Source organism: Callospermophilus lateralis, chromosome 11, assembly GCF_048772815.1.
Source record: "Callospermophilus lateralis isolate mCalLat2 chromosome 11, mCalLat2.hap1, whole genome shotgun sequence".
In the NCBI taxonomy this organism is placed as follows: domain Eukaryota; kingdom Metazoa; phylum Chordata; class Mammalia; order Rodentia; family Sciuridae; genus Callospermophilus; species Callospermophilus lateralis.
Genome location: NC_135315.1, coordinates 42,699,691 through 42,712,041, shown reverse-complemented (window position 1 = coordinate 42,712,041; position 12,351 = coordinate 42,699,691). Strand labels below are relative to the sequence as shown.

At 34.8% G+C, this 12,351-nt stretch overlaps 1 protein-coding gene across 1 annotated transcript in view; it reads right to left on the bottom strand.

Annotated features, from left to right (window-relative positions):
* The window catches only part of Taok1 (TAO kinase 1), a 133,443-nt gene that overhangs the window by 81,348 nt on the left and 39,744 nt on the right, over nucleotides 1–12,351 (bottom strand). The gene's annotated exons all lie outside the window — the stretch shown is intronic.

Genomic DNA, 12,351 nt, shown 5'->3' with positions numbered 1-12,351 from the left:
TGGATATGTAACTCAGTGGTAAAGCACCCCTGGGTTCAACTCCCAGTACCAGGAAAAAAAAAAGAAAGAAAGAAAATAAAGAAAAAAAGGCTCAGGGCTAGGGTTGTGGCTCAGCGGTAGAGCACTTGCCTAGCACGTGTGAGGTCCTGGGTTTGATCCTCAGCACCACATATAAATAAATAAAATAAAGCTATTATGTGCATACAACTAAAAAATAAGTATTAAAAAAAAGGAAAAAAGGTTCATCTAATTTGAAATAGTCTGCGAGCAAAAGAGATAGTACAATACAAAGATTATTAAAAGCAAACAAAATAGCCAGGCATGGTGGTTCACACTATAATCCCAGCATCTTGGAGGCTGAGGCTGGAGAAGCATAAGTTCAAAGCCAGCCTCTGCAACTTAGTGAGACCCTGTCTCAAAATAAAACAGATGGACTGGGGATACAGTTTAGTTGGTAGAGTACTTCCCTCACATGCACAAGGCCCTGGGTACAATCCCCAGCACCACACACATAAAAATAAAACAGAAAAAAGATAAAACAGAACAAGGGTTGGGTTGGTGGCTCAGTGGTTAAGTGCCCCTGGGTTCAATCCCCTGGTGTACACACATACACACACACACCAAAAAAAAAAAAAAAAAAAAAAAAAAAAACACATACATAATAACCCAAGATTTACTCACAGTGTGTTTGTTTGTTTGTTTGTTTAAGTATTTTTTTAGTTGTGCACACAATGCCTTTATTCTTATTTATTTATTTTTGTGTGGTGCTGAGGATCAAACCCAGTGCCTCACCCGCGCTAGGCGAGTGCTCTACCACTGAGCCACAACCCCAGTTCCACAGTGTTTTTAACAACAAGAAGACTCTATTAATGATCTTTATATATATAATACACAAAAGATGTAACATGGCACACTTTTTATTCCTTTCAGATGCCACATGACTGTATTAGCCAAATCATACGCAGTAGAAGAAAGATGAATTCAACACAGATAACTGATTTACCAGATGTACATTAATATATGGCCTTTATCAACTAACTCTTTAGCTAAGAAGACCTAGAGATAACCAGTCAATTCCTTGGTGGTTCTGCTACCAATTCCTGTGTATCAGATTCTCCAATTTTTAAAATAGCTGTCCTAATTGAGACACTTCAGAATCTGGGTTCTGGACTGATGTTGCCTGAATATGAATCTCACCAACACTATTTATAAGCTGTGAATTTGGGTAGTCTCGTTTTCCTAATCTGTAAAAATGAAAATAATAACCTATTCCATAGAATAGTTGTGAGGATTAAATGAGTTAATAAGTGTAAGCACAGACTAGTACTATGGCATAATAAATGTTTGCTATTCTCTTAATTTCAGTAATTTTAAAAAACTTCAGAATTGCCAGGCATGGTCAAATGCACTTGTAATTCCAACAGTTTAAGAGGCTGAGGCAGAAGAATCTCAAGATCCAGGCCAGATTCATCAATTCAGTGAGACCCTGCCTCAAAATAAAAAATAAAGGGGGCTGAAAATGTAGCTCAGTAGTAAAGTACCCAGGGTTCAATCTCTAGTGCCCAAACAAAACAAAATAAAACCCCTTTAGAACTGATTTCATTAGACTTCTAAGGGGAAAAAAGCTCCAATTCTTCCTATGCTCTTTATGTGACTTCTAAGCACATAACTGAAGCAATTTTAATTCCTGTTAGAAGATGTCTTTGCAGCTATATAAAACATATTCATCTGTCCTTTCTAACTCCCTAACATAATACTACACTGCAGTCAAAAGGTATAAACTGTCAAATTTGTATTTCATTTCTAACATATACCCAAGGTTGCCCCATATACTTTAACCAATTTCCATACTTTGGAAATTACCTAGAACAACAAGTACCAATTATATTTTTCCCAAGACATGTGAACATAGAAAGGTTACTTGACTTCTCATTCCTTAAATGAGATAGTTGAACTAAATTCCATTTAAATTGTTAATATTTATGGGGCTGGGAATGTAGCTCATTGGTAGAGCACCTGTGTAGCATATGTGAGGCCCTGGATTAGACTCCCAGCATAGCCAGAAAGGAAAAAACAAAGTGTTAATGTTTAATTAATTGAGCTGGGGGTGTAGCTCAGTGGTATATAGAGCACCTGCCTAGCACATGTGAGGCACTGGGTTTGAGCCTCAGCACCACATAAAAATAAAATAACAGTACTGTGTCTACAACTTAAACACAAAATTTTAGGGGTTGGGGCTGTAGCTCAGTGGTCAAGCACTTGCCTCACATGTGTGAAGCACTGGGTTTGATCCTCAGCACCACATAAAAATAAATAAAGATAGTGTGTATTCATCTACAACTAAATAAATATTTTAAAAAAAATTTTAAAGAGAATTAAAAATACATAATTAATTGATCTCTAAAAGGCTTTAAATAAAAACAGTGTTAAGATCTTATTTAAATTTTTTGAATGATGAAGTTTTAATATTTTAAGAATTATTTTATGCCAGGCATGGTGGTGCATGCCTATAATCCTAGCAATTTAGGACTCTGAAGCAAAAGGATCTCAAAAGTTTGAGGCCAGCCTCAGCAATTAAGCAAGACTGTCTCAAAATAAAAATGGATAGGAATGTTGTCCAGTGATAAGAGTATCACTGGGTTCAATCCCCAGTAATATCACCATTCCCTACACAAAGAATTACTTCATGTAAAAATTTTCTAATCAGATCCATGAATATCTTCTCTTTTATCTGCCTAACAAATTCCCACTCAAATCTTTCAAGATTAGATTAAATGTCATAATGTATACAAATTTTAACCCTATTAGCAAGAGTTGGTCACTCTTTATACCTCAAGACATTCCCCAGTATTTATAATATTATATTGCAATTCTCTCTCTTCTATACAAACAAAATGTGTCTTATTAATCTTTATATCATCTCTCCACCTCCACCTCCTACCCCCTACTTCCTACAGTTAATATTAAACTAAAGAATATACTTAATTTGGGCTGGGATTGTGGCTCAGTGGCAGAGCGATCGCCTAGCACGTGCAAGGCCCCGGGTTCAATCCTCAGCACCACACAAAAATAAATAAAATGAGGGATTTAAAAAATGAATATACTTAATTATATTCTATACAACATCTTAAAATTATTGTCCTTATGTGTTTGCTGAACAAACAGCATGTACAAGATTATGATATACAAAACATTAAAGTTGATATAAATAGAGTAAATTCATAGCACTCTCTAGAAAATCAGATAGATAAAAAATACTAAGGGAATTAGAACACTTGCTCTACCAACCACCAAAAGATAACACATATCTACTAATCTACTTAACAATATAAAAAAAGAAAACTTAGGGGTGGGGTATAGCTCAGTGGCAGAATGCCCGCCTTCTGAGAGAATCAAAGTTCAATCCTAGCATTGCAAAATATAAAGAAAACTTGGGAGGAAGGACCATGGAAAAAGACACCAAAAGCAAAAAGATAAACTTGGGGGGAAGAGATGTCTGAAATTTAGGTAGAAAAGGGTTAATATCCCTAGTATATAAAATAGAGATTTGAAAAACAGATTTTAGACATCCTAAAATCTCAAATGTGTAGTTTCTAGAAAAGACAAGAAAAAGACAGTAAAAGAGTAAACCTGTGAAGATGACAAACAGACATGAAAATATGCTCAACACCACTGAAGGTAAGGGAAATACAAATTAAAACCATCCTAAGATTTCATTTACTATCTATCAGAAAGGCAAAACCCCACTATACACTGACAGTAAGATAGAAGGAACACATACACTTTCATTAACAGTAATAATGCAAAAGAGTACAAGCATTACTAAACAAATCTAGTAAATTCATAGTCATTTACCACCTCACCCAAAATCCTCCTTTAAGAAATCTGTAGCAAGAAAGAATATTTACACTAATTATAAGAAATGATAAATGCACAATGTAGTTCATGAAGGGCCATTTGTGTTAACAGAAGATTACAAATAAGTTAAATGTCTATCATATGGGCACTGATCAAATAAATCGTGAATCTACACTAAGTACCAGCAAACTCTCTCTGTAAAAGGTGAGATAGTACAAATTTTAGGCTTTGTGAGGCAAAAGACAAAATCAAGGATATTATGTAGGTATTTATAAGATTTTTTTATAAAAATGTATTGACAATATTCAAAATATAATTAATGTTTTTGTAATGCCAGTTTAGTAATGGAAACAATGAAATTCTCTTTTAGGGGGATTACATTTTGCTAAATAGGTACAAAGTAAAGTTATCTGTTCATCAAAATGTCTTCCATTCATCTATTAAAGCTGATCTATAATGACATTTACTTATTTCATTTTTGAAAATTTCACACATCCAGGTACTGCCAAATATCGATACAAATCCACAAACATATGGTTTTAATTGAGTATATTTGTCTCTCAAAAGACACTTATAAAATAAAATTCCATTGGCTTCTTCTCTTGATATTTGACTTTACCACGTCAGCACTTTGCAGATCAATTGAAAGTTAAATGGAAGCTCCTCAACTTCAATTAAATGAACATTAAAATATGGAAATTTCCTCTGCATCTTCATCAAGGTCTAAAAAATAGTGCTGAAATTTAGTTTAAACTCAGAAAACACATCTGGGGCAAATCTGTGTCAGAATCGAAATCTTACTTTTTGTTTTAGCATCTGACAGCATGCAAAGCACATTAAAAAAACTTGATATTGTGATTCAAAAAAACATTGTCAAATGACTTTACAATAGAATATTTCAAATAAGCATAATTTTGCCTTGTAATTTTAATTTAAATACATTCATAAACATTATCAAGTCTGCACCAAAGTAAATATTCAAAGTCATTCAGTGTTCAATAATAATGGCTAAATTTCTTACTCAAAATAATTTTATTTGAGTCATAGATTCAAAAAAGCCACAACTTTAGCCCAGATATACCATCAACCCGCTGTGTGATAGGTAAGCAGTATGGAAAGTCAAGATAGCTTCCGTAGGTGCCAAAATTTCAGTGCAGAAGATGGCAAAGTCCAAAAGAGTTAAGTTCACCATTGAGGTTACTGGTTGAATAACACAAAACAGATTAAATTATTTTCCACAAAATATCTGCTAATAATAAAAATAAACAGGTTTTAAAATATAAATGAATCCAACTAAGTCTTTTTCTGCTTGATACATATTTTCACCACCATCAATTCTTGTTTTGTTGTGGTTATTGTTAACCGTTTTGGTACTGGGGATTGAATCCAAGGGTGCTTAACCAGTGAGCATCACATCCCAGCCCTTTTTTACATTTTGAGACAGGGTCTGCTAAGTCCTTAGGGCCTCACTAAATTGCTGAGATTGGCCTCAAATTTGCAATTTGCCTGCCTCAACCTTCTGATTTGCTAGGATTAAAGGCATAGGCCCCCACGCCCAGCCCTTTTCATTTATTTTATTCACTTATTTTTTAAATTTTGAGATAGTGTCTTGCTAAATTGCTGAGGCTGGCTTTGAACTTGCAATCCTCCAGTCTTAGCCTCTAGAGTTGGTGAGATTACAGGCTTGTTCCACCACATCCAGCTTCACCACCATCAATTCTAACACATGAAATTCCACTTCAGGTGATGTTGAATTAATCTTTGTTCACCTCTGAAAATATTCTCACCTGGCTAACTATTTCGGCCCTTCAAATGTGGCATGTATTCCTCAAATAAGCAAGCAAGCAGTATAAAGTAAGTTTTGTTGACTCATCAAGAACCAAGGTTAATCATGCAAAATCATGTTTGTTTTTTGTTTTTGTTTTTGAATATGTATTCTCTAGTTATTGATGGACCTTTATATTATTCATTTATTTATATGTGGTGCTGAGAATCGAACCCAGTGCCTCACACAAGCCAGGCAAGTGCGCTATGGCTGAGCCACAACCCCAGCCCTAATGTTTTTTTTTAATGGACTATTTGCTATTGCTCCTAATATACACAACTCTTGGAACAGTTCTCAAAGTAAAGTTAATTGTCCTAAGTGATTTTCTAAGTACACATTTTTTCCACTGCTGCAATCAAATATGTCTAAATCACTCATCATCAGTAAAAGACTCTCCATGCCTGGCTAATATGTAAGTTATTTAATTTTAGTCACAGTCTCATTTTCATGTTTTATTTTCGTGAAGAAATCCTGCCATAACAACATAGTCTATTTTAATTTTTTTTAATTTTTCAGTTGCTTTGCAATCAGTTGATACTATTGTGATAGGACATAGTCTGGAAATACCTATACATATCACATTATTTTAGCTAAGCTAGTGTCATTGCTTCTTCACTACCTAATTTGATAACAAAACAACCTGTCTCATCAACTTTACTTGTTGTGACATGATGGATATGCACTGGCAATAAAAATAAATACATTAAATGTTGCAGTTCAGTGATAGGTCTTGAGTTATAATTGCATTAGTGCAATATGTACTGTGTTATGCTATAGTGTCAAAGGATGAAAATATCACACTGCTGTAACTACTCAATTTTGCCACTGAAGCACAAAAGCCTGCAAATATATAATTGAATAAGTTGAATGTATCTTACAATAAAACTATATTTACTGATACTCAAAATTTGAATTTCATACTATTTTCACTTGCCATAAAACATCATTCTTCTTTTGACTTTTTCCCAACATTTAACACGTGAAAAACATACTTAGCTAGGAAAACTACAAAAGTCAAGCAGCAGCAGGACAGATTTGGTCCTTGTGCCAATTTGGCAACCCCTCGTTTATACAATGGAGATTTACAAAATTATAAAAAGAAAAGAGGAATATGGCTAACTTCTTTTTATAACTGTAAAAATCTCCACTGAATAAATGAGGGGTTGCCAAATTGGCACAAGGACCAAATCTGTCCTGCTGCTTGACTTTTGTATGGCTCCTAGCTAAGTATGTTTTTCACATGGCTAACTAATCTGTAGGTTATAATTCTGTAAGAAATAAAACAAAGTGCAGAACAGTGTACATAATATGCTACCTTTTATTTAAGGGTGAAGAAGATGAAGAAAAGATACAAAAACCAATGAAATAATAAATAAAAACCTAAGTTGCCCAGGATGACCTCGAACTTTGGATCTTTCTGCCTCAGACCCTCCAGTTGCTGGGATTACAGGCATGTACCATCGCACCTAGCCTAATCTTAAAATATTTTAATCTTCATATTATCAATAAATACCATTACCAAATTATTTAAAGATATAGCAAATGAGTAAGTATGTTAATGTCATGAGGAATCAAATAAAACATATTCAAAATCGAAGAAGTAAAAACCTTGCAATCATGCAGAAGTCTGAAATCTATGAGAGAAATCTATCTTTCTGGTGAAAGGAACTGGGAAAAGGGGGCACAGAAAACTGAAAAGTACAGAGACAATCCTGGAGTTAAGTGGAAAGGAGATTCATTAACTCTGTGTATCAACCCAACACAAAAATTGATGTATACAAGCAAAGAACAAATTCAAAGAAGTAGAGCAAGGACTGAGAACTGTGATATAAACCACTACTCAATTCTCAGACTGCACCTAAGAGACAAGTGCATACACAAAGAGCATAGTCAGGCAGTCAGGGTTTTCTAGCCTCAGAAAATAAGACAGATCTCATCATGTAAGTCATCTAAACTGGGTTAATAGATAAAATCCAAATTATTCTACTTGCAAAAACAAATAAACCATACATACACACATACACGCAAAAGAAAAATATGGCAAAATATCAAGGGACAAAAGACCAACAAATGATTACTTTGAGATGACTCATGTTAGAATTATCAAAGACTTTAAATAGCTATTTATAACAATAATAAATGAAACAATGGCTAACACTCTTAAAACAAAGACAAAGATTCTCAACAGAGAAACTACAAAAAAGAATCATAGGGCTAGGGTTGTGACTCAGTGGTAGAGTGCTTGCCTAGCATGTGTGAGGCACTGGGTTTGATTCTTAGCACCACATATAAATAAATAAATAAAATATATAGGTGCATCAACTACTAAAAGCCATATTTTTAAAAAATATGGAAAAATTAGAACTGAAAACACAGTATCCAAAAAAATTTTTAAACTAACTGCCATGGACTCAATAGCAGAGAACACAATAGAGGAAAGAGTCAGTGAACTTGAAGACAAAACGGAGACATAAGTATAGGGAAAAAAAATGAGTAGAGCCTGAATGATGAATGGGTCAATATTAAATGGTTTAAGTTTCAATTACTGAACACAGAGAAGAAAAATAGATTAATAGAAAAAAATGGTAATGGTAAATAACTTACTAAATTTGGCAAAAGACATAAGCTGACAAATTCAAGAACTCAGCAAACCCCAAACAGGACAAATTCAAAGAAAATCAAGACTACACATATCAAAATCAAAATGCTAAAAAAATATATATATATATAAAGTAAAATTAGAATTATTACAGATTTCTCATTGGAAAAATAGAGTCCAGATAAAGCAGAACAGTTTATTTAAGGATATAAAAGGAAAGAATTGCCTACTCAGAACCCTTTACCTAGCGAAAATTTTTTTCAGTAATGAAGGTGGAAGCGGGGGAAAGGAAGGGTACAGATACTCCTAAATGAAGGAAACTAAGATCATCTATCATCAAAAATTTACGTTAAAAGAAATGTAAAATACACTAAAAAAAAAAAAGAAAGAAAAAGAAAGAAAGCTGGAATAAGCTATTTTGGTATCAGACAAAAAAACACTTCAGAACTATGAAAATTACAAGTAATAAAGAGAGACATTACATAATGATGTGTCCTTTTATCAAATTCCAAATTTATATGCACCTAACAACAAACCTTCTACAAACATGAAGCAAAAACTGGTACAACAAAAAAGACAAACTGACAAATTAACAATTACCATTTTGGAGACTCTAACAATTCTCAGAAACTTAAAAAAAAAAAAAAAGTAGTGTCAGAAAATCAGTATGACTACAGAGCAACATTATCAATCAACTTGACCTAATTGACATTCCTGGAATAATCTAATAACAACAGAATACGCACTCTTTTCAAGTATACATATAACATAAATATAAAATAGATCATATACTGAACCTTAAACAAACCTTAACAACTGAAAAAGAACACAATTTGTACAAAATTATGTAATCTGACTATAGTACAATTTAACTTAAAATCTGTTAGAAAAAGATAAATTTTTTTTAAGTGCAGTATTGGGGATTAAACCCAGAGGTGCTTTAGCACTAAGTTATATCCCCAATCTTTATTATTTTTTATTTTGAAACCAGGTTTTGCTAAGCTTCTGAAGTTCTCACTAAGATTGTGAGGCTGGCCTCCAACCTGCAATCCTTCTGCCCAAACCTCCCAAATTGTTGGGATTATAAGCATGTGCCACGATGCCCGGCAAGAAAAATAACATTTTAAAAAATACAAAATATTTAGGGCTGTGGGTGTAGCTCAGATGTAGCCCGCTTGCCTAGCATGTGTGAGGCACTGGGTTCAATCTTCAGTGCCAAATAAAAGTAAATGAATAAAATAAAGGTACAAAAAAAATACGTAACATTATTTAAACACCTCATTTCTAAAGAAAAAATATTTGCAAATTAAACAATATAGTCTAAATAAAGATCAATGAAGAATTTTTAGGAAAACTAAAAAAGATTATGAACTGTGTGAAAATTATAATACAACATAAAATTTATAGGATACAGCTGTAAGCTATACCTAGAGGAAAATTTCTAGCATTAAATGCTATGTTAAGAAAAATAAATTCTCAGATGGTTATGGCGGTACATACCAAGAACAGAACAGAAACTGACAAACTGCAAAACAAAAGCCAACAGAAAAATCTATAAATTAAAAAACTGTTCCTTCCAGTCTAAGGCATAATAAAACTTAAAGCCTCTAGCTAAACTAACCAAGGAAAATAAGAGCAGACACAAATTACTAATAATAGAAAAGAAAAATGATATATCATTACATACCCTATGGACAATAAAATGTTCAGGAATTACAATGAACAGCTCTCAGCTCATAAATTTGAAAATATAGATGACATGAACAAATTATCTGACAGATATAAGTCACTAAAATTCACTCAAGAAGAAATAAACACTCTGAATAATCAATTCAGCTGTGTGTGATGGTACATGCCTGTAATCCCAGTGATATGGGAGGCTAAGGCAGGAGGATTGTAAGTTTCAGGCCAAGCACAAAAATTATGAAGACCCTGCCTCAAAATAAAAAATAAAAAGGGCTGGGGGTGTAGCTCAAAGGTAGAGAACCTGCCTATCTGAGTTCAATCTCTAGTGTGGGGGGGATTGGGGATGGGGGGTTGGGGGATAGACAACAAAGAACATCACAAAAAATGAAGATTTCTGATCAATATACCTCATGATATCAAAGCAAAAATCCTAGTGTGTGGGAGGCCAAACTTACAGGTGACTGAGTTACACTCCCCGGCTGGGTGCTGAGGCTCTCAGTCGCAGAAATGTGGCACCCTTCTTGGGTGCGAGGGTCGGTGTCTCCTCATGCATGGGTGTGTCTTGCTACAGCACCATGGGTGAAGCCACGCTCGCCTGTTCCTTTGTAATATAACCCCTTGCCCTGTTTAGATAGAATCCTCCATGGAAGTGCCTTGTGTGTGTCCCCTTCTCTTACTGTGCCCTTGGGTGTGGCCTACCCAGGTGTCAGTCAACCTCCTGACAGTGGACATCAAGAAGATAGACTCAGCCCCCTGACACCTGACCCCTTGCCTCATTTAAATAACTTCTCCTCAATAAAAGGGGTCAGCGTGTGCTCTCGCTCTCTTTCTGCAGACCCTTAAGGTCAGAGGAGCCGTCATAGCGACCCCAAAGAAAAAGGTATTTGTGTCTCTTGTGTGGTTATTTCGTGCAGCCCAGTTAGCACAGTTTAAGTACAGTGACCACTGAGCCTTTTAGTCGCCAGAACAGAAACCTGGCACTAGTGGTTATCAGAAACTGAGAAGGATAGCAAGTAAGAGGTGATGGAGGGAGAATAGTCTATGAGTAAAGAAGTACAGCTGGATAGGAGGAATAACTCCTAATGTTCTAATAGAATGTCCTGAGGACTGGGATTGTAGCTCAGCGGTAGAGCACTTGCCTAGCACATGCAAAGCACTGGGTTCCATCTTTGGCACCATATAAAAATAAATAAATAAAATTAAAGTATTGTGTCTCACTAAAATTTAAAAAAATTTAAAAGAAAATAGAATGTTCTGAGTTTGAGCCCCACTACCATGTGGCACCAGGGCAGGGCTAGTAGAATATTTTGACTCTTCTCAACACAAAAAAATGAGTGATAGTTTCAAGTGACATTTAAGACAATTACCCTGATCTAATCGTCACAAACTAGATACATGTATTGAAATATCAGTCTACCCCCATAAATATGCATAATGAGTCAATTTTTATTTTTTAGGTACTGAGGATTTAATCCAGGAAAGCTTTACCACTGAGCTACACCCCCAGTCCTTTTTACTTTTTGTTTTGAGATGGATCTCACTAAATTGCTTAGGACCTTGCTAAATTGCTGAGGCTGCCCTTGGACTTGCAGTTGTCTTGCCTCAGCCACCAGAGTAGTTGGGATTACAGGGATGTATGTCACCACACCCAGCTGTGTCATTTTTCAAAAAGGAAAGAAATAAAATCAGTCAGGGGCGGTGGCACACGCCTGTAAACCCAGCGAACCCAGCGACTCGGGAGGCTGAAACAGAAGGGTCACAAGTTCAAAGCCAGTCTCAGCAATGGTGAGGTGCTAAGCAACTCAGTGAGACCCTGTATCTAAATGAAATACAAAATAAGGCTGGAGATGTGGGTCAGTGGTCAAGTGCCCCTTAGTTCAATCCCCAGAACACCCCCCCAAAAAAAATTGAATATACAATATAGAATCTACATGTAATAAAGAGGGCAATATAACAAAACATTAAGGATTACTTATAGGTAGTTATTATGGCCAATATTATGCACAATATTTACAAGTCAATATACTTTGCTTACATTCCAAATTTTAAAATATAATCATACATTCAACTTTGCCAACCAAAAAAAATATGCATAACATTTATGCATACATTACAAAATTAAAAAGTGAAAAACAAGACAAAATAATATAAGAACTATTAAAAAGTTAGAAAGCTGGGCTGGGGATTGGCTCAAGCGGTAGCGCGCTTGCCTGGCATGCGTGCGGCCCGGGTTCAATCCTCAGCACCACGTACAAACAAAGATGTTGTGTCCACCAAGTACTAAAAAAAAATAAATGTTAAAAAATTCTCTCTCTCTCTCCCTCATTCTTTCTTTAAAAAAAAAAAAAAAAAAAAAAAAGTTAGAAAGCTCTGAAATATATCA